This window comes from Heptranchias perlo, chromosome 22, assembly GCF_035084215.1.
Source record: "Heptranchias perlo isolate sHepPer1 chromosome 22, sHepPer1.hap1, whole genome shotgun sequence".
Classification (NCBI taxonomy): Eukaryota; Metazoa; Chordata; class Chondrichthyes; order Hexanchiformes; family Hexanchidae; genus Heptranchias; species Heptranchias perlo.
Window position 1 is genome coordinate 7312103 of NC_090346.1, and position 23657 is coordinate 7335759.

At 43.1% G+C, this 23657-nt stretch overlaps 1 protein-coding gene across 3 annotated transcripts in view; it reads right to left on the bottom strand.

Moving 5' to 3' along the window:
* The window catches only part of rnf216 (ring finger protein 216), a 192235-nt gene extending 168907 nt beyond the window's left edge, over window positions 1–23328 (bottom strand). The window contains exons 1-2 of one of the 3 annotated variants that reach the window (XM_068002882.1): window positions 23203–23328; window positions 7334–7440 (exon numbers count right to left, since the gene is read on the bottom strand). The gene's annotated coding sequence lies outside the window, so the exon portion shown is untranslated. Of the gene's footprint in view, window positions 1–7265; window positions 7441–23202 lie in introns of those variants that run through there. The other 2 variants (XM_068002879.1, XM_068002880.1) reach the window with 2 other exon arrangements.
* Between the last annotated feature and the right edge of the window lie 329 nt (window positions 23329–23657).

Consider the following 23657-nt stretch of genomic DNA (forward strand, 5'->3'; position numbering starts at 1 on the left):
GTCTAAATACACTACGTCCACTGGTTCCCCTTTATCCACCCTGTACGTTATGTCCTCAAAGAACTCAAGCAAATTTGTCAGACATGACTTCCCCTTCGTAAAGCCATGCTGACTTTGTCCTATTAAATTATGTTTATCCAAATGTTCTGCTACTGTCTCCTTAATAATAGACTCCAAAATTTTACCCACCACAGATGTTAGGCTAACTGGTCTATAATTTCCAGCCTTCTGCCTACTACCCTTTTTAAATAAGGGTGTTACATTAGCAGTTTTCCAATCTGCCGGGACCTTTGCCGAGTCCAGAGAATTTTGGAAAATTATTACCAAAGCATCCACAATCCCCACTGCCACTTCCCTCAAGACCCTAGGATTTAAGCCATCAGGTCCAGGGGATTTATCCGCCTTGAGTCCCATTAATTTACTGAGTACCAATTCCTTAGTGATTTTAATCGTATTTAGCTCCCCCCCCCCCACCCCCCACCCCGAGAGCCCCCTGTTTGTCCAGTGTTGGGATATTCTTAGTGTCCTCTACTGTAAAGACTGAAACAAAATATTTGTTCAGCATTTTTGCCATCTCCATGTTTCCCACCATTAATTTCCCGGTCTCGTCCTCTAGGGGACCTACGTTTGCCTTAAATGCATGATCTCTCATTCCTTCTCAGCTAATATCATCCTACATGCCCATCTTCCTTCCTACACTCACTGTGTTGAAATCGAAGGTCATACACTATTTCCTACTCCAACTCATTCTTTCCCAGGGCTGTAAAACTTTACTTTCACTAAAATGTTTTCTTGCTCCTAAAACCTTGAAGCTTTTAAAACCCAAGGTTGGCATCGTCTAGTCACTACTTCTCAATTTAACTCCACTTTTTTTTTTACTATTGCTAACCTTATTGGTGTCTACTGTGTGGGCCTTGCTCCTTCATCTTGGTTTCTTAACTAAAAAACTGAAAGAAAACTTCATGGCCAAACTTGTTCTGTACGAAAAGCCTGGCTGAACTGAAGAGACCACGACTGTCACTGCCTCACGTATCATCAAATAATACAAGAATAGATGCCTTCTGCAAAAATATGAAGGTCAAAGTTAATCAGCAATAGACTTGAAACTTGATTATACAATGGCAATTCCACAAATACAAGGGAGAAAAGTTGCAAGTATTGAAACCTATCAGTAGAATGCTCTAAATTTAAAACAACTATCCTGGAAGCATTCAAAGTAGACATAAGTTTTAATGATGTAGACACAGGCATTGTTGAGTAGTGCGCGACTAGTTCCAAACAAACGTCGATGACGACGCAAATTTCAAATTTCACCCACATGTCTGTTGTCAGGAGACCCGTAGCTACCTCAGCTGATGTATTTTATACTTAAAAAAATTAAATGTTACTCAACTCACCAGTTCCCTGAAATACGGAATTTTTACTATTCTGACAAGCACTGTGCAAACTCGGCACTGGTGCTGTTATATTGACAGTGCTTGTTCCGCATGGACAAGAATTTGATACAGCAGCATGCAGTTGCTATTTTTGACATCTACCAGTCTCACACTGGGAAGGTGGAGCTAAGTGTTACACGACAACATCATGCTGTTTGTTCCGGCATCTTCCACTGGATCCCACCTGTAGCTCCTTAAGGTTTGTAAATAGACTTTTAAGCAAGAGCTTGTCAAGAACACTGAAGTTCTGTCAGAAAACAAAGATCAGCAAAGATGGTTTAGAGATGGTTATGCTTTTTAGGTGCATCATGCATTTAACAAACTTGCTGCCTAGGATTTTTTGGATTTACCAACAAAGTAATCAAAGGGCGATTTAAAAAAACATTAATTCACGGGATGTGGGCTTCGCTGGCAAGGCCAGCATTTATTGCCCATCCCTAATTACCTTCGAGAAGGTGGTGGTGAGCTGCCGCCTTGAACCGCTGCAGTCTGTGAAGGTTCTCCCACAGCGCTGTTCGGGAGGGAGTTCCAGGATTGTGACCCAGCGACGACAAAGAACGGCGATATATTTCCAAGTCCGGATGGAGTGTGACTTGGAGGGGAACGTGCAGGTGGTCGTGTTCCCATGCATCTGCTGCCCTTGTCCTTCTAGGTGGTAGAGGTCGCAGGTTTGGGAGGCGCTATCGAAGAAGCCTTGGCGAGTTGCTGCAGTGCATCTTGCAGATGGTACACACTGCAGCCACGATGCGCCGGCAGTGGAGGAAGTAAATGTTTAGGGTGGTGGATGGGTGCCAATCAAGCGGGCTGCTTTGTCCTGGATGGTGTCGAGCTTCTCGAGTGTTGTTGGAGCTGCACTCATCCAGGCAAGTGGACAGTATTACATCACACTCCTGACTTGTGCCTTGCAGATGGTGGAAAGGCTTTGGGGAGTCAGGAAGTGAGTCATTCGCCGCAGACTACCCAGCCACTGACCTGCTCTTGTAGCCACAGTTTGTGTGTGGATGGTTCAGTTTAGTTTCTGGACAATGGTGGCCTCCAGGATGTTGATGGTGGGGAATTCAACGATGGTAATGCCATCGAAAGTCATGGGGAGGTGGTTAGACTCTCTCTTGCTGGAGATGGTCATTGCCTGGCACAAATGTTCCTTGCCACTTATCACCCCAAGCCTGGATGTGGGCTTTATAAATAGAAGCGTAGAGTACAAAAGCAAGGAAGTCATGATAAACCTTTATAAAACACTGATTCGGCCACAACTGGAGTATTGTGTCCAGTTCTGGGCAGCCCACTTTGGGAAAAATATGAAGGCATTAGAGAGAGTGCAGAAGAGATTTACTGGATGAGGGATTTTAGTTACGTGGATAGACTGGAGAAGCTGGGATTGTTCTCCTTGGAACGGAGAAGGATGAGAGGAGATTTGATAGAGATATTCAAAATCATGAAGGATCTAGACAGAGTAGATAGAGAGGAAGTGTTCCCACTGGCAGAAGGGTCAAGAAACAGAGGTGATTGGCAAAAGAACCAAGGGTGACATGAGGAAAAACTTTTTTATACAGCGAGTGGTTAGGATCTGGAATGCACTGGCAGAACAGGTGGTGGAGGCAGATTGAATCACCGCCTTCAAAAGAGAACTGGATAATTACTTGAAAGGAAAAAATCTGCATGGCTACGGGGAAAGGAACTAGCTGGATTGCTCTCACCATTGAGCCGGCATGGACTTGATGGGCTGAATGGCCTCCTTCTGTGCTGTAACCTTTCTATGATTCTATGTTATCCAGGTCTTGCTGCATGCGGGCATGGAATACTTTATTATCCGAGGGGTTGCAAATGGAACTGAACACCGTGCAATCATCAGTGAGCATCCCCACTTCTGATCTTATGGGATGCTATGAATGGAACTATAAAGTGTCTCATTGTAGAGCGAAGCTTATGCGGCTTCTACAGATATTAAAATCTGGAGTATTTCACTACTGTGTGTGACATCTAATAATAGATGACGAGGCAAATTACAATTCACGCTCATGCCTGTTGTCAGGTGACCTGTAGCCAAAGCGTTTGACTACTTAACAAATTTGAAGTGTTTTGAGATGAGTTGAGGACACGGTAAGGTATTATATAAATGCAAGCTCTATTTTTCTTTCAATTTTCCTTTTATTCCCCATCTCTTTGCAGCGTGGCACCTTATGCAGTGGGCTTCATTGGCAACAGTAAGCTTCTGGTCACTTCCCTGAATGGCCATCCTTCACATGCATTGAGAATAGGAAGTAGTGGGCACTGAGTGTCAAAGCAGTATTTGAACAGTGGAGCATTTTCGGCAAGTCAGTCTACCCTCATCTAAACATGCAGGTCCACCAAGTTTTGCCGGACAGGAATCAGGGTTCCACCTCCGTGACCTGGAGGCAGCTCAAACTGCTGCCTCAGCTGAGATGTGCTCACTCATTACAAAGCAGGAGTCAAACCACAGAATACATTTACTCACTGATCTGTTAATATAATCCTATAAATCACAGTAGTGTAAAGGTTACAAAGTGATCCCTCGTAATACATTGTTTTCCAAGTGAAACTGTCACAGATTTCTGCTGACTGCTAGCATATCAGTGCAACAAGATACACTGAATAAAATCTAGAAATGTTGAGCCAGAATTTCCTGGAACGTTTTGGCATGACCTCCGCGTAAGTGCGGCATAGCGTCACTTTTTTTCCTAGGAAATTCAAACGTAACTGATTTGAGCGGTTTTACGTTGAAATATTGCAACGCACGAATTTCCTTGACACGTTAGTCTAAAGATTACAAAGTGATCCCTGGTAATGCACTGTTTTCCAGGTGAAATTTTCTCTGATTTGCGCAAATTCCGAGCTGCAGCCGCTGGAACACTCTGCCGCTTATTTATATGGTCCCCCCCACCCCCATATACAAAAGACTAGCTCACTCGAGTTTCCTGGATTGACGCGAGTAATTTGCTGACGTAGATTCACAGACAAACATTTAGGTGTAGCAAAGTACAAAGACACCAGATCGCAGCGTAACTGAGAAGACTGCAAACCACGCGCTATTACCCCTTTCGGTGATGCTGCATTTACGTTTGTTTTACGTCGGTTTTTAGGCAAATAAGCTCCACAAGAAATTTCTGCGCAAGTGAGATCCAGGAAATTTGGGATCATTGCATTAGTGCAGGGATGTTCCAAGCTTTGTGTCTTCACAGGTCACATAAGTGTGCACCATGCAGCTTCGGGGCTGCATATAACATTTAACTCCACATTCTCATCAATTTGCATACGTCCCAAGTTGCCGATGCTAATAGATCTTGGTTTGGATGTTAGAATTCATCAATTAATGAGGGAACAACACCAACACACAGTTTTAAACCTTCAGGCACAAGAAATTCAAAAATGGGACAAATGAGCAAATAAAAAATACAAGCACTAATAGGAGTGAGTTGCCCAGGGTTTGAGGGCCATGTTATCAGGGCAACGTGTCCCTCGGGCTGCAGTTTGGACGCCCTGTACTAGTATGTATTAAAGTTCAAGTAAGTTTGGTAAACTGAAATCAATGGTAATAGTGTTTTCTTACTAGAAGGAACAGAATGCTGCCACATCCCAGTACAAGATTTGTGAGGTATGCAGAATGCAGCACTGAGGGACATTTTCAACATCGCTGTAAAAATGCTAGTTTCAAAATTTGCAACAGATGGACCAATCATGAATTATTCATTTTTTAACGGCTAAAATAGCCAGTTTTTCAACACATTCAAGCACGGGACGTGTGAAATTTGATGAAACCGTGTTTGTTTATTCACAAGAGGAAAGAAAATTAAATCCTTTGGGTCCCAAACATTAAAAGATGAAGTGTTTACAGCTGTCTTATTTAAACTATTCAGAAACTGCTTAACTTAGTTATTCATCCAAGCTCAGTCAAATTTAGAGTTCAAGACTTAATTCAGTTATCTTATTTTAAAAGATCATATATATTTAATGCACTAAGTGCACAACATTATTAGAGACATAATATTGATCACAATCTTACAAGACTGTGGTGTTGTCAGGTGCATTCCAGACAACTGCTCATTTATCATTTCCATGCTCAAAATGCCAATTTAAATCTTAGATACTGCAAGCTGATTTACTTGGAGACAAGAAAGGATGCACTCAAAAAAAACCAGTTGTTCCTTTTCCACATATTTTATGCACAGAATTATCTGGGTGTAAAAGTTATTCAGTCCAACATGCACATTGAAAAGCTTAAAAGCAGACCAAGACTTCTGCCCATCCTTGGTCACACAGCTGTGAAAAATCACAGGAAAGCATACTGGAGGGGGAAAAAATAAATCGGCTTCCAATGGCCTTCAACTGGAGTGACAACACCAACTAAATTAAAGAGAGAAACAGTGCACAGAAGTTAAGTGTCTGGATGTTTCATCAATTCTACCACAACAACAACTTTGGCTTTAGGCTCAATAGGAAGTGATACTTCAGAGGAATCAAGCTTCCCAAGTTAGCTAGACTGCTTTTTGATCATTTTAATGGGTGTACAGATTCACGTACAGCAAGATCTGGGAGATTAGGTCTATATTCAGACCTCTCCCGCAGTATTTTTGTTGTGTTGTTTGCAACCTGCCCTCACCACTGTATCTTGGATGTTTGGTACTGTCACAGGAGGACATGATGAAGGAGAAGCAGTATATTCATCCGAACATCAATCTGAAAACAACTGAGGCAAGAGGGCTAGGGTTGTGGTTTTGAATGTTGGCTTTAATAGCTCATTCTGACCAATAGAAAAACAATATTCTATTCTCTGCCATGAAAGGCTAGGTCTCCAACATTACTGCTGAGCACAAAGATATTTTCCATCTGAAACGATTCTTTTAATACAAAATGGGTAATCTAACTTTACCATGCAACAACTACAAAGACTTTTATTAGTTAAAAATGAAGTGCCTTTACAGTAAAAGATGGTATTTGACCAGAACACAATCGCAGCCACATTTATTGGATTAAGATATGTTTATCACAGAAATACATTTTCAGTTTATAGAACTAAATCGGTTATTATTTTCCTGAATTTGGTCCAAAAATTGAGCTTGTGGCTATTTCTGTTAGGCAAGGGTATTAAAGGTAACGGAACCAAGGCGGGTACATGGAGTTAAGATACAGATCAGCCATGATCTAATCAAAGACTCGAGCAGCTGAATGGCCTACTCCCGTTCCTATGTTTTTCCTATGTTAACTTAAAACAGCTACAGGAATATTTTACGCATTGGGCAATAAGTTAGTCTAAAATCATTGATTTTGATTGTCCATTGCACCAATAGGAGAAATAAAGCTAAGATGTTTAGCATCAAATCCATGCAAAATATAGACTGGTAAAGCATCACTGCAAGTAGCATGTCTGATTGTGGTCTCTCGACAGCAGCATTATAAAGGCTGCACTGGAAAGCAATAGAAGAATCCTTAGGCTCTGCCCTAAGGGTTGTGAAGTTAGAAAATAGCTTAGATTATTCTCCTCAGAGCAAAACGAAGAAAGCAATTATTTAAACTTGCAGAAAAATAGACATTTTGCAACTATTCATAACAGATGCTGGGAACTAAAGGTTAGATGGAAATATAAACTCTAACAATGATTTAACTGGTATTGTCTTCTTGGAGAATTTATATAGTAGAAATATGTAGGAAATTTCTTACTTATAGGAACAATTAGACAGAATGGTAAAGCAACTTCAAGATAGGAAATATGGTAATAGTAAATGAATAGAAAATAATTTAGAGTGTCAAGACTCAAGTTATGTAATAAACCCATCTACAATGCGATACGTGTATGTAATAACTGTTTCTCACTTCTTATGCCCAACAGCCCGAGTTAACACAACTGCAAAAATTCCATCAGCTGCACTGCTTTGTCCTACCAGTGTGGAGAATTAGTGCATGAGTTGCTCCACCGAGTGGTAGGATATAGGCCAACAACCTCAGTTGCTCCAAACTCTGCTAGATCTTGTGTGGGCAAGATGCTTCCCTGTGGGCATAAGAAAACTGTTGAGTATTTCTTATAGGACAAATGAGCATGGGATCTGGTCACCAGCAAGCATATATATGGAAGCCATTTTGGAAAAAACAATGTAGTCATCAGTATGCACATTTTTTTTATTCACAGCTTAGTGTACAACATACAATGGATTATCTAGTTATATATGTAGTAAATTGATGAAACATATTGTACTTTTAGATATTTCTGGATATATGTAGTAAACCAATTAAACACATGACAATTTCCTCAATGAGTCAAGTACCCATTAAACAAACAACTATTATATTTTTAAAATTATAAATTTCTAAAAATTTTAAAACCTACCCATTTGGCCAAGCTTTTGGTCACCTATCCTAATGTCTCCTTCTTTGATTGGTGTCATTTTTTGTCTGATTATGCTCCTGTGAAGCGTCTCGGAACTTTTCAATACGTTAACAGCGCTACATTACTACAAATTGTTGTTATAATTAGCTGTTCAGAGCACCCAGTTGCCAAAAGGCTATTTTTAAAATAAATTTTATGCTCAAAGTAAATGATTTCCTCGTACTTTTTACAATTCAGGCAGCTACTTTCAACATCAGGTAGGGCATAGTTAGTTGCAGAGTAACTCTGTCACAATTTTGGAACAATAGCCCCTCCTGTGTGACATCTTTCCATTTCACACACCAGGCATCCTGCGATCAAAGTGGCACTTTTGAACTATCGGCCCATGTCAATTAGGAACTGGGTTGAGACTGCTCAAGCTGATTTCACAAAGACCAGCAGACAGAGGAGACTTTTATCCCTTGAACCCCCCCCATCCACCAATCCCAGAAGTGAATGACCCTTGCCTAGCCCACTGCACCACCTATTTGAGGGACAAAGATGATGAAAAATAGACAGTTTTCACCCTGAATCAGGACCCAGATGGCCTGAATTGCTTTAGCCGTAGTTATATTATGATTACAGAGCTCCACCTGACACATTCTCCAACTCATCCAGAAGTCCACCGCCTTATCTTATCCTGTATAAGTCCCGCTCACTTATCAGCCCTGTCCTCACTGTCCTCCCACTGGCTCCTCTCATCACCCCCACCCCCACCCCCCCCCCCCCCCCCACCCAACTCCTCAATTTCAAAATCCTCATGGCCTTGCTTCACCTTGCCTCTAACTTCTTCCAGCCCCATATCCCAGCTTGAGCCTTCTATTCAAGTCTGCACTACTGTGCGTCCTCCTTCCCATTGCTCCACCATTGGTGACAGAATCTTCAGCCAACACAGCCTTGCATTCCAGAATTCTCTCCCTAGAATCTTCCATTTTGCTTAATTTCTGCCCACCTTCAAAAACTTAGGCAAAAATTATCTTTTTGATACCCTCTAGTCACTACCCCCCTCATCCAACTCTCCTCCCAATTCTGACCCAGATTCTCATTTCCCCCGCCTCTTTTGAAGCACCTTAGGACATCTTACTACATTAAAAGATGCTGACTTTTCATAGCATTATAGTGCTAACCAAATAAATCAATCATGGTTTGACAGTGAACATACCATGGTAAGAAAATGCAAAACACAGTACTGGCCAACTATATTACTTTTATAACAAATGATTTTTAAAAATGACTTTGTCCCGAGAATTAAGAGGTTTACAGACAGAAGGAAGCTATTCGGCCCATTGGGTCTATGCCGGTGCTTTCTTGGAGCAATAGAAAACCAATCCATTGCTCTGTATCAATCCCAAACTAATCCCACTGCCCACTCTCTCCCCATAACGCTCTATTCGTCCCAATCTAATCCCATTGCCCACTCTCTCCCCATAACGCTATATTAGTCCCAATCTAATCTCACTGCTTTTCTTCAAAAGATACAATGGTCTTTGCCTCAATCACTCCCTGTGGCAAAGCAATCCATGCTCTACCAACCCTCTCTGTAAAGAGATTTCTCACAACATCTCTCCTCAATCTCCTAGTGATAATGAGTAATATCCTGTCCTCCACCAAGTCCCACTCAACTATCATCTCTGTCCCTGCTGAGCCTCAGCCCCCAGCGCATCCTATTTAAAATAGGGTATTTAAATCCCTTCATGGCCTCGCCACTTCCCATCTGCGTAACCTTCTCCAGACTTACAGCCTCCCAACCCGCCCCCCGCTCCCATACACTCTGTTCCTCAGGTCCTGGACTTTTGTGCATTCCCCCCCCAACCCCCTTTTGCCCCAACATTGCCAGCTGTGCCTTCAGTTGCCTTGCCTAAGGTTCACCCACTGCAATTCCCCGCCCAAACCCCAGGAAGTGCATGACCTGGCCTTTCGCACCAGTCAGAAAAGTACCCTCACAGGGGTGCAGTATATGCTCAAAAAGTATCTCACTGCTTCTCGGATCCTCCTGCACCACGTACTATCCCCAGCCGACAGGCCAGGCAAGCAGCTCACAGGCCCATACAAATGGCACTGTGAGGATTTTCATTGGCAGCTTAAGAACAGGGTAGGGTAGGCTAACACACAGAGTTGCAGCACGGGGGCAATTGTGCAGTGATACAGCAGAGATTGTGAATGATCATCGAGGCACAACAAATTGACATCAGTTGAACGGTGATGGGCAAAATTCTAAAACACAGAAATACATGCCAAAGGAGATCACTCAACAAGCACCCGCACTTCCACAGACCAGTGCGGTCTTTTTCACTTAAAATGTACACACACCTCTAAGTCCATCGAAGAAAGTTTCAGAATCTAGACTGTACTGTAACTTACTGGAAATACATAGTACACTGTCAAATCTCTCCAGGTCCTGCTTCTTTCAAGCAGAAAAGCTGATATAAAGTAGGAGTAGTCAAACCCTTGGTCTTTATGGTCACTTAAGTTGCTAATATATTGGATCGGTACAATGTTGGTGCCACAGACTCCCGACGCACGGGGTCTTGAGCAGCCAGTGGCTTCACCATAGTAAATTTGCTTGGTTGGCTAAAATTGGCTGTCGGAAAAATCCTTTGAAAAAAACACATATCATCCTAGCAACCAATAGATACTTTGGGGTTGCCACCAGATGCATGAAATCCATGACTCAAGAACCAACGACATTAATATGGCACAAACTCAATATAAAAAGCAGGGTTAACTGCATACCACGGAGACCTGCGGGCCACAAGGAATGTTTAACTGAACGCTCTCATCAATTGGCTTATATTTCAAGCTGCCAATACGAACACATCCTGGTGCTCCGCTTTAACCAATGAGAGAGCAGTGCTGATTTGCAGATCTTTCCAAATCTTCAGGTTTGCAAAGTTCAAAACTGGAGAAGCCAGTAAAGAAAGAAATAAAAGCACAGATAATGCATTGCTCGAACTTCCTGGGGCAAATAACCAGGGCTCCTATGGCACAGTTTGGATATCCCAGTTTTAGAAAGAAAATGAAAACAGAACCACAACATTTTCTTTTTTCCTGGGTTTATGCAAATCTTTGGAGCCCTTAGAGCTTACGGGCTATTGCACTGCACGGTATAGCTTTAAGCCATACGGACTGGGAAGATCTTTAGTCTGTGCTGAGTTACCGGATTTCACAACAATTAGGGTTCTGCAACTGGTCTCAGCATCGCTAAGCTAGGGGAACAATATCGTTCCAAGGTCCTGCTCTTGACCACCATCCATTGCGACCTATGGAAGTGTGCGGGTATGGTCAGTGGTGGGGACAGAATGGCTCCCACAGTTGAACATCCTGCCAAGGTCTTCAACAAGGGGATCAAGTTGGAAAGGAAACCAAAAATTTTATTTTAGAAATTCCCCAATGCCTCAGTAAATACATCACCTGGCACAGTACGGAGTCAAATGGATCAGGAAGATCCCAAGTTTGATCCTTCATCTGTGCTGAGAAGTTATCGCAGCTAGGTCAGTAATCGGGGACTATATTTGCCCTAAGTGTGCTTGCCCCATAAAGAGGGGAAAAAATATCCAGTCAATTTTGAATCCTTCTAGAAAGTGTGCATGGTGTCAGGCAACGACAGAACAGACATGGACATGTTGCACAGTTAAACAGCTTGCCAACACTTGCGGTTTGGACGTGCATATAGGGAATGGCCACTTGGGTAAGGTACCTGAAGGGTGCGTGCATAAGCACTTCAGGAGAGGACCGAAAAACTCACTCTCATATGTACCCCTACACAGCGAGTGTTGGCAATTGTGGGAGGTCACTCTCTATTCTGTCCTTGCCTGATATTCACGTACACTTTCCAAAAGGATTCACTCGAGAATCTATTTTTAATAATTACATATTCAAAAACAAATCTACAGGTCACAAAATAAAATATGTACCTGGCTTGGGGATTTTGTTTAAAGGCTGTAACTTCCAGGATTAAGCTCTTGGTTCAAATTGAGATGAGGGTGGGAATTGGGGGGGGTGGGGGGGTGGGAGAGAAAGAAAGAGTGTGGGGGGGGGGGGAATAAAGAGACAGAGGGAACTGCAGAGGAGACAATAGAATATCTCTTCGATCTTCGAAACTCTTTCCCTCCATCACCACACATGCTAAAAATAAGTTGCAATGCAGTGCAGTGGTTGTTGTGTTCCAATTTTACAGCTGTAGAACTTCACAATTTGCTGTCAGGAATGAAGCAGCTGGGGTTTGATGAAACGAGGACAGCACCTCTAACAGCATCATTTGCTCAGACTTCATTTATCACCTAAGTAAACTAACTTAGCTGCTTCAGCAAGGCATCAGCTTTAGAATTTGGTGTGTTAAAATGGTAGAATTGGAATGTCGCCTTTATTGCATATTAAAACAATAAAGCTCCCAAGGAAAAAATCAGTTTTGTTTGGAAGATGCAAGATTTTTAATAGGAAAAGTAAAGAGCATGACGTCATGCAGTCCATACTGGCCAAATGGATTTTGGAAAACACAGGGCACAGATTTCTCCTCATGCATTATGGCCAATAGGGAAGATTTCATCCAAAATGCTTTTGTATCTAAAATGCTTTTGTATTTAAGGTAGGGGGTATAACAAAGCTTCATCATCTTAGGCCAAAGCCCTGATGGCCTCCATTGAGTGTGGGAAGCAGCAGGGAAAACCAAAACTGAAACCGGAGGAAGTTAAGATCACAGTTGGCAAGGAAGCAGAGAGAGAAATATGCAATTTAGTGCAGCAAAATGAAGCTTTGCATGACAATTCTGCAAACTCTGACATCAGCTTGACTCAAAACCCTCTGCATGAAAACGCAAGCTGAGGAGTTATTTTTAAAAATGCATATGAGCACGCAGTATCCACATATGGACTTGGTTTTATTAACTACAAATTTCTTCAGCTGATATTTGGTCCCCACATCGAAGCCAAGTTAATGTTGAGGGAAACCAATACTGAGCTTTCCCAAATACAAATGGTGTGCACTACTAACCATACAGATCAGTTAACTTCAATCCTTGGAAGCAGTGTTCAATTTAACTTGGAGCCATCCTTTTTTCCTAACAGTAAGCAGGTGCCAAAGCCACATTCCTGAATATCAAAAACCTAAACATACCGTTTGCTCTCACAGCCAGGTCATAATACGCCTGTGCAATGGTTTCCAACGTACCTACTTTGCCTGCTCCACAAGGAATATCTGAAGAAATAGAGAAACCATTTCCTCAGGTAGGGGAATCCAGAACAAGGCGGCACAATCTTAAAATTAGTACTAGGTCATTTAGGAGTGACATCAGGAAGCACTTTTTCACGCAAGGAATCACGGAATCATAGAAAGTTACAGCACAGAAGGAGGCCATCCGGCCCATCATGTCCGTGCCGGCCAAAAAAGAGCTATCCAGATTAATCCCACTTTCCAGCACTTGGTCTGTAGCCCTGTAGGTTACACATTCAAGTACTTTTTAAATGAGTTGAGGGTTTCTTCCTCTACCATCCTTTCAGGCAGTGAGTTCCAGACCTCCACCACCCTCTGGGTAAAAAAAATTTCTCCTCAGCTCTCCTCTAATCCTTCTACCAATCACTTTAAATCTATGGCCCTGGTCACTGACCCCTCTGCTAAGGGAAATAGGTCCTCCCTATCCATTCTATCAAGTCCCATCATAATTTTATATAACAATTAAATCTCCGCTCAGCCTCCTTTGTTCCAAAGAAAACAACCCCAGCCGATCCAATCTTTTCTCATAGCTAAAATTCTCCAGCCCTGGCAACATCCTCGTAAATCTCCTCTCTACCCTCTCTAGTACAATCATATCTTTCCTGTAATGTGGTGACCAGAACTCTAGAGAGTACTCAAGCTGTGGCCTAACCAATGTTTTATACAATTCTAGCATAACCTCCCTGATCTTATATTCTATACCTCGGCTAATAAAGGAAAGTATCCCGTATGCCTTTTTAAACCACCTTATGTACCTGTCCTGCGACCTTCAGGGGATCTGTGGACATGCATTCCAAAATTCCTTTGTTCCTCCACATCTCGCAGTATCCTCCCATTTATTGTGTACTCCCTTGCCTTGTTTGCCCTCCCCAAATGTATTACCTCACACTTCTCTGAATTGAATTCCATTTGCCACTTGTCTACCCACCTGACCAGTCCATTGATAGCTTCCTGCAGTCTGCAGCTTTCCTCCTCAATCAACCACACGGCCAATTTTTGTATCATCTGCAAACTTCTTGATCAAGCCCCCCATATTCAAGTCCACATCATTAATATATACCACAAAAAGCATGGGACCAAGTACTAAGCCTTGCGAGACCCCACTGGAAACAGCCTTCCGGTCGCAAAAACACCCGTCGACCATTACCCTTTGCTTCCTGCCACTGAGCCAATTTTGGATTCAACTAGCCGCTTTCCCTTGGATCCCAGGGGCTTGCACTTTTTAGACCAGTCTGCCATGTGGGACCTTGTCAAAAGCCTTGCTAAAATCCACGTACACTACATCAAACGCGTTACCCTCAGCAACCCTTCTTGTTACCTCCACAAAAAATTCAATCAAGTTAGTCAGATACGACCTTCCCTTAACAAATCCATGCCGACTGTCCTTGATTAACCCATGCCTTTCTAAATGACGATTTATGCTGTCCCTCAGAATCAATTCCAATAATTTACCCACCACCGAGGTTAGACTGACTGGCCTAGAATTACTTGATCGATCTCTTTCTCCCTTTTTAAGCAACGGTACAACGTTAGCAGTCCTCCAATCCTCTGGCACCACGTCGGTAGCCAGGGAGGATTGGAAAATGATGGTCACAGCCTCTGCTATTTCCTCTTGCTTCTCTTAACAGCATGGGATACATTTCATTCGGGCCTGGCAATTTATCTACTTTCAAAGATGCTAATCCCCTTAATACTTCCTCTCTCACTATGTTTATACCATCCAATATTTCTCACTCCTCCTCCTTAACTACAAGCTCTGCATCATCCCCCTTTTTTGTGAAGTCAAACGCAAAGTATTCATTAAGAACCATACCCATATCTTCCACCTCCACACATAGGTTACCTTTTTGGTCTCGAATAGGCCCTACTCTTTCCTTAGTTATCCTCTTGCTCTTCATGTACTTATAAAACATTTTTGGGTTTTCCTTAATTTTACTTGCCAGTATTTTTTCATAACCTCTCTTTGCTTTCCTAATTTCCTTTTTAATTTCACCCCTGCACTATCTATACTTCTTTAGGTTTTCTGCAGTATTGAGCTCTTGGTGTCTGACATAAGTTTCCCTTTTTTGCCTTATCTTACCCTGTATGCTCCTTGTCATCCAGGGGACTCGAGATTTGGCAGTCCCACTCTTTTTCTTTGTGAGAACATGTTTACTTTGAACCCCTTGAATCTCCTCCTTGAACCCCTCCCACTGCTTTGACACTGATTTACCTTCAAGTAGCTGTTTCCAGTCCACTTTTGCTCAAATCACTTCTCAGCTTAGTAAAATTGTCCTTTCCTCAATTTAGAACTTTTACTCATGTTCTATCTTTGTCCTTTTCCATAACTATGGGTAGTGAAATACTCTCTCCCAAAAGGCTGTGGATGCTGGGGGTCAACCGAAGTTTTCAAGACTGAGATCGACAGATTTTTGTTAGGTAAGGACATTAAGGACAATCTGATTGAATAGATTGAACAGACTCGAGGGGCGAAATGGCCTTCTCCTGTATCTATGAAAGAAAGATTTGCATTTATATAGCGCCATTCACGACCATAAAACGTCCCAAAGAGCTTTAGAGCCAATTAAGTACTTTTGAAGTGTAGTCACTATTGTAATGTAGGCAATGTGGCAGCCAATTGCGCATAGCAAGATCCCACAAACAGCAATGTAATAATGACCAGATCATCCGTTTTTAGTGATGTTGGTTGAGGGATAAATATTGGCCAGGACCCCTGCTCTTCTTCAAAATAGTGCCATGGATTCTTTTACATCCACCAGTGAGGGCAGATGAGGTCTTGGATTAGGGGGAGGCTCGAGAATTGATTTCAGTCTCCCTGGACTAAAGAAGGAGAAAAATATTAACCAGTATTTCCATTTCTGATTGCTATTAGTGACCCTGATGGAAAATGCCTGCCTGCGGATGTCAAGCGAGGACAGATCAGACTCAACTGGGATTCGGTCCTACAGCTAAATAACCTGGTAATGTTTACTGTCTGGGCTTATACATGAAGAATCTCAAGACTCAGGAGGTGGCTGAAGACAACAGAATTAGGACCCCAGCACAATCAAGTGATTTCAGGAGTTGTGGGCAGAAAAAATAAGGAAGTTTAACAAGTCAGTGCCCATTTAAAAAAAAATCAGACATAAATCATATTGATACACGAAATGCAATTTATATAGCAAACCTCCTCCCTCCCTTCCATATCTTCAGAGGGAGTCACAGACCTTCAAGGCTGGCGTATTTCACTCCTGCGTCTTTAGAACACAACAATGTTTATTAATGTTATTCATGAGAGGTTTCATTACATTTCTTTTGTAAATGTGTTCATAAAAATATCCATTCGCAACGAACGCTAGCTTAGCACCAACTGTACAATATTTGTCCAGAATCAAGTTGGGCTCTGCCTCAGTCGACTAACAGCTGGCCCAATGTATTTAGCGAGCTGGGATCACAGATCTGTCAGAGAAGTAAGCCTCTGCTTCCTTGAAGCAGAAACATTAAATCATCAAGTCAACATTTTCTAAGAGGACTCCCGAGTACTCCCGAATATTTGCAGCTTCAGTTTACGAGAGATTTTACAAACGGATTTATATTATTTTAGCTTTTCAATAGAATGCTGCCAATCCCAGTTGGACAAGTGGCCACAGGTTCAAGGTTGGAAGGATAAGGTTAGGACTGATGCCAGAAGTAATCCTTTACACAAAGGGCAATCAGCGGCTACAACAGATTGCCAGGAACAGTGGCTGAGGCAAGGGCACTGGATTCATTGAAGCAGCTGGGAGAGGGTCAAGCTGCTATTCTGGAAGGGAGTGATCAAACGGGCAGAAGAGCTTCCAAACCTATCTGCCAATTGTGTGACGAGCGATGTGTTCAGATGAGCAAATAGTTTGCACCAGTGATTTATTATACAATAAACTTGTTCAAAATATAAAACAGAACTCTGGTCTTTCTGTGCCAATACAACTTGTTTCTGCCAGTGTACACCCACTTGTGCTCATTTTAACCCTTTGTGCTAATAGGAACCGTTCATTTCAAGTACAGTATGTTAACTGCTGTGCTCCATTCTGATCACGGATCTGTGCAGACCAGCAATTTTCAGATGTGCTTTTCTACTGTATTACAAAATGTCTAATCTAAATATCTAAGCTTCAGCATTTTCTGATTTCTTTTTTAACGTGTCCTCATCAGGACAGCAAGAAATGGTTCCACAAACTACACAACACAGATGGACTGCATAGTTTTTTCTGATCCTGTACTTTCCTATTGCTCCCAAGAGGATTCACAATGACTTTAAAATCTGCAAAAAGTTAAATATACATTTTTATAAAATACCAAAAAAAATTAAGCACATATTGTCCATGTAGTTTCAACTGGTCTTTCCTGTTATAGTCAGAAGTGAGTCCTGAGGCCAATTTCCCTCAATTTCCTCATGCATAGGAAAGGAGTAAGCAGGAAATGAGATTCCACCAAAACCATAAGGTTCAGTACGTAAACAAATATTGGAATTTGCACATGAATTCAATGTATGTATTGCTATCAAAACTACTCCAGTGGAAATTTTTTTTTTATTCGTTCATGGGATGTGGGCGTCACTGGCAAGGCCAGCATTTATTGCCCATCCCTAATTGCCCTTGAGAAGGTGGTGGTGAGCCGCCTTCTTGAACCGCTGCAGTCCGTGTGGTGAAGGTTCTCCCACAGTGCTGTTAGGAAGGGAGTTCCAGGATTTTGACCCAGCGACGACGAAGGAACGGCAATATATTTCCAAGTCGGAATGGTGTGTGACTTGGAGGGGAACGTGCAGGTGGTGTCGTTCCCATGTACCTGCTGCTCTTGGCCTTCTAGGTGGTAGAGGTCACGGGTTTGGGAGGTGCAGTCGAAGAAGCCTTGGCGAGTTGTTGCAGTGCATCCTGTGGATGGTACACACTGCAGCCACTGTGCGCCGGTGGTGAAGGGAGTGAATGTTTAGGGTGCTGGATGGGGTGCCAATCAAGCGGGCTGCTTTGTCCTGGATAGTGTTGAGCTTCTTGAGTGTTGTTGGAGCTGCACTCATCCAGGCAAGTGGAGAGTATTCCATCACACTCCTGACTTGTGCCTTGTAGGTGGTGGAAAGCCTTTGGGGAGTCAGGAGGTGAGTCACTCGCCGCAGAATACCCAGCCTCTGACCTGCTCTTGTAGCCACAGTATTTATATGGCTGGTCCAGTTAAGTTTCTGGTCAATGGTGACCCCCAGGATGTTGATGGTGGGGGATTCAGCGATGGTAATGCGTTGAATGTCAAGCGGTGGTGGTTAGACTCTCTCTTGTTGGAGATGGTCATTGCCTGGCACTTGTCTGGCGCGACTTATCAGCCCAAGCCTGGATGTTGTCCAGGTCTTGCTGCATGCGGGCTCAGACTGCCTCATTATTTGAGGGGTTGCGAATGGAACTGAACACTGTGCAATCATCAGCGAACATCCCCATTTCTGACCTTATGATGGAAGCAGCTGAAGATGGTTGGGCCTAGGACACTGCCCTGAGGAACTCCTGCAGTAATGCCCTGGGGCTGAGATGATTGGCCTCCAACAACCACTACCATCTTCCTTTGTGCTAGGTATGACTCCAGCCACCGGAGAGTTTTCCCCCTGATTCCCATTGACTTCAATTTTACTAGGGCTCCTTGGTGCCACATATGCACTAATCACTCGTAACCCCCTTCACAGTCTCCTGCTCCACCTCCCATACTCTATTTGTATATGCACAGGTTCCTCTCCCCTTTTTGCTCATCACGGTGAAAGAGATCAGTGTTGGGGAATGGAGCAGAGTAGGTGCTTTAATGTTGTAGCTCTGTCAGCTTCCTAATGCCACTCGCCACTATTTATTTTTCTACCTCGTACAGTTCTCTATCATTCACTGGTTAGCAGAGACAACAAGTACAGGAGCAGCTCACAAGAAATATAAATAATATGATTTACCTTATTAACACATCGCCAATGGCTGCACTTTTAGAATGTATCAGTGTTAATATCCAGCATTTCCTGATCAGGTACAGCATGGACCAAGTACAAAGTACCTTTGGATGTTTATTTATGTTAAAGGCACTATATAGATGCAAGCTCTAGCTGTTGTTCAGCGATTCTCTCTTCCAATAAAGGCGAAATTGTAATTTTGTGCTTGGGGTGCACATCCACCATGAACTGGGTGAACTCACTGAAGAAAATTTGCACACAACAGGGAAGAGACTTTCAATGGAGGCTGGATTGAAACCAAGGTCCCAAAGAATAGTGTGTTAACCCTCAGCGCCGCTAAGTCTCCAATGTGCACTGTTTACACACCTGGGCTTTCAACCCACACTAGTGCAATGAAGATAAGCAGTTGGGGAGTGGAGGAGGAAAACACTAAGCGTTACGGCGGGAAGAGTGGTAACACTTTTAATAAGAAAAGATGAGTCATATTTGGGAGGGATGATTACACACTGATTTACTGGCTCATGTCAGCCAGAGGTAGCACTCTTGGTCCTGAGTCAGAAGGTCATGAGTTCAAGATCCGCTCCAGGGATTGGAGCACGTAATCTAGGCTGCCCTTTCAGGTGGATGTAAAAGATCCCGTGGCACTATTTGAAGAGGAGGGGAGTTCTCCGGATGTCTTGACCAACATTTTTCCATTCATCAACATCACTAAAACAGAGCGAGTGTATGCAAGATTTACCTCATCGTTGTTTGTGGGACCTTGCTTTGCGCAAATTGGCTGTCGCCTTTCCCTACATTACATCAGTGACTACTCTTCAGAAAAGTTCTTCATTGGCTGTGAAGCGCTTTGGGACGCCTGATGTCATGAAAGGCGCCAAATAAATGCAATCTCTCTCTCTCTCTGCATCTTTACCAATTCAGGGTTCCGGCAAAGTTGAGAATCCTCAGTGTTTGAAAAGGACAGATTACTTGCCAAATCCAACAAGAGTTTCAAGTATTAAACTTTTAAAAATGATATAAATAGATTCCCACTATCCTCTCCCTTCAAACACATGAATAAAAAGCACTATATCTAGAGGCATGGGATTGGAATTGAAGAGGTAAAAGATGTATTTAACATACTGGTGGTAATACTTTACTGAAAGAAGAAAGTACACTTCAACCAGTACTCTTCCGTACAGTATCAATACTCTTAATTCATCAACTCAAATTGTTCTACCTCTACCCCCTCCAATGGCAGACTCAACCACCAGTACTTCATCCTTGTGTTCTGTCCCTCAAAATACTCTTTGGACAAAAACCTTACAATCACACTGTAGTTTTTCACAGTTCAAGTGAAGATGGCATGAAAATTTTACATGTTCACCATTCCACTTCATTAAATTTCTGATTACGGGTATGAAAATGGCCTGTGTTCACTTGCCCTGTTTTGCTTTCACTATTGGAATTCATATTAATTCCCTGTGGCTCCACCGAGGTCAGGAAATTGATAAACCAACAAACATCCATTTTTTAAATTTGCAGTTATAACAAAGGATTCCATTTCAAAGGTTAATAAGAGCTACAGCTCGAATTCTAGATGTCAACTGCTTGAACAATGGGAATCATTTTTTTCCTTTTGAACCCAGGGATAAATTTGGATGGATTTTATTTCTAAATTTCCTCCAACACCCACACAGTATATATTCCGATTCCATTACCACAACCCAGGACAGACAGGTTCTGAGCATACTTTGATGTTCAGCAGGCAGTGCACAGCTAATTGCCTGTTTGATTTTCTGTATAACTCCCCAACATTAACTTTCTTTCACTTACGATTAAAACAAATCGCACTTTCAGTAACACTGTCACAGGGAGAAGCAATTATGGTTTCTTACTTCACCAGAACCTGGTACAAAAATATTAAACTGTCTTTTTGTTAAAATAAGGGGGATAGGGAGTCAAAACAGAACTGCAAAGGTTCTTGTTGTAGTGACGTTAATTGAGACAGCTGCTTAATTAGGAAGTTATTAAATTCTATGTCAGGATTAATATGCACTGTATGCGATGAACCTGCCTGCACATCAAAGTAGTATGGGCCTTTCGAGGGAGTGTCTTTTCTGCTTGGATACTGTTTTCATCGCCAATTATCTCCCCTCCCCTCCTGAAGGCAATAACTCAGTAAGATATACATACGAAACAAATGTAACAAACAGCCTAACCCAGCTCACAGGAGATCAAGAGACACCAAGCAGAAAATGGGAAAGAAATGATGGCAGGTGGGTGAAGGTGCAGTTGAAGAAACAGGCTTTTGAAGGTGGGGGGCTTTAACGAAAAAAAAAGTAGCCGTTGCTCTTTTGTAGACAAATGCACAATGAGATCCCGCAAACAGCAAATGAAATAAACAAGATAATCTGTTTTTGATGGTGTTGCTTGAGGGAGAAATGCTGGCCACAACACTAGAAGAATTTCCTGCTCTTTTCTGAATAAGAACCACGGGATCTTTTACATCTGCCTGAACAGGCAGAGAACATTGGTTATAATGTCTCATCCAAAAGGCAGCATCTCAGATATTGCTGCACTCCCTCAATGCTGCACAGAAACATCAACTTAATTGATGTGCTCGAGTCCTAGAGTGACAGCTGAATCTGTAACCTTCTGACTCAGAGGCAAGAGTACTACGACTGAGCCTCAGCTGAGTTCACAAAAATTCAAGGAGTGCAGGCACATGGTGTGCGAAGGCTCTGTCCCAAACCGTGACGCAAGGGAGGGGGATGGCTGCAACAGAGTTGGCCAGAGGCAGAAAAGCAGTTTAAGCTGGGATAGAGGGCTCAAGAAGATTCCAATGGTAGGAAAAGGCACTGGGCACACAGGTGTTTCATCTAAGTGGCTATTCTGAATGTGTGAGCCTTGACAGAGGGTGTCAGGAGGCTATTTAACTGGAAGGCAGGCGGGTGGTGACAATCACAATTGGTGCCCAATCTTGTTCTCGCCTGATTTCGACCTTGCTGATTTTCCCTTCCAAACCCTAGGCTAACTGTAGCAACTTTTCCTGCTATCTGACTCAGATCAGCTAACTCAGAACAGGTAAGGGATTAAACCTACAAACCTCATGTCTGAATTGCCCACCTACTCACAGTAAACAGAGTGTAAGCTGTTCCAGTCATTGTTGGAGTACTTTAGAACTATAAGAATTTCTTGCATTTGTTTTTCATGACATATTACAACTCCAGTCTGGATAACTTATAAACAGTGCTGTCAACTATGACTCGATAGAGATGTGGTGGTCGCTTGTTTTAGTTTGAAAATGTGACTGATTGTGAAACATGTTATTCCATTGCCACGTGGTTCCAAGCACCTTTATCTTAAATTATCTTCAGGACAAAGCAAGCAGTCTGTGTTGTGACTTGCTTTGCAATCAAAACTTTCTTGCATAAGAAGAATGCACTGACTCCTGCATGACTATGAAAGGCAAAAACTATGATCTGAGGATTGCATGCATATTCCATGCCTGTTGCAGTTAATTTTAAAAAGTTGATATAGGCTCAGGGAATATATATACACACACACACTTTTTTTTGTCCTTGGACAAATGCACACATGACTTGAGAGCACAGGCCTGGTACGGCCATATCATTATGGCATGAAGGAAGTTGCCTCTAGAGGAGAATCCACTGCTACTTCTTAAATATAAAATCTCTGAACTGTTTTCAACACAAACGTGTTCCCTCTTGATAGGAACTCGGAATTTGCACAGTTCACGGCTTTTTCTTTTGAGGGGGAGGCATAACAATAGCAGATTTGTTCCACTGTCATAACCACGTCAGTTGGCATAGGAATAGAAACTAAAACTACAGGCTGATCATTTGCCTCGAAACATCCACAATCCTCCTTAGATTACAGAGCAGCCTTTCTAACACTGGGCACATTTTAAAGCACATGCAGTCTCAGATCCTAGCAGCTCAAATCAATCCAAGTGCAGTTCTTAAAGTAAACAAAAATCCATCCCCACCATATGTTGCTAAACGATTTGATGACCTGCTGAACATGACAGGCTGGGTGAGTTAAAGCTGCACCGTGCAAGGTTACAGCCCCCTTAACATTAGTGCCAAGCAGGGCATGGGGGGGGAGGGGGGGGGGGCAGGGGGGGGGGAGGGGGGCAGGAGAGGGTCCCCCCGCGGGGATGGTTCGCGACTCTGCCCGCTGCCAGCTCCTGGTGCTCACAATAACAGCCTGTCCCCCCAGTAGAGGAAGGACTTTATCGGTTCTCTTACCAACTCTGAGGGGTGTTGAGAGGCCGGATCCAGCGGCGGCGGCGGCGGCGGCGGCTCCACCTTCGCCCTCTCACCCTTACCCGCGGGTCGAGGGGGAGAGGAGGGCAGTTGAAGCGACGCTCTGCTCCGCACCCTCTATCGCAGTGTTTCCCTCTCCGCTCGCCTCCACGCAGCTCCCCGTCCCATCCCGATCGGCAGCTCGGGGCCCAAATCTGCTCAAGCAAGAGCCTCCAAACACAGGAACTGACGCAGCCGGCTTGCTCACGTTCGCCGCCTGACGTCAGGCGCAGCCGCGAGGAGGACTGTGGGGGTTGTAGTCCCAGGCATGCGCTGTTGGGACTGAAGCACTCAATCAGAGGCTGAATGGTGGAAATCTGAACCAGAAAATGCTGGAAAAGCCCAGCAAGTGAGGCAGCACCTGTGGAGTTAACTCGTTCTTTCTCCACTTGCTGAGT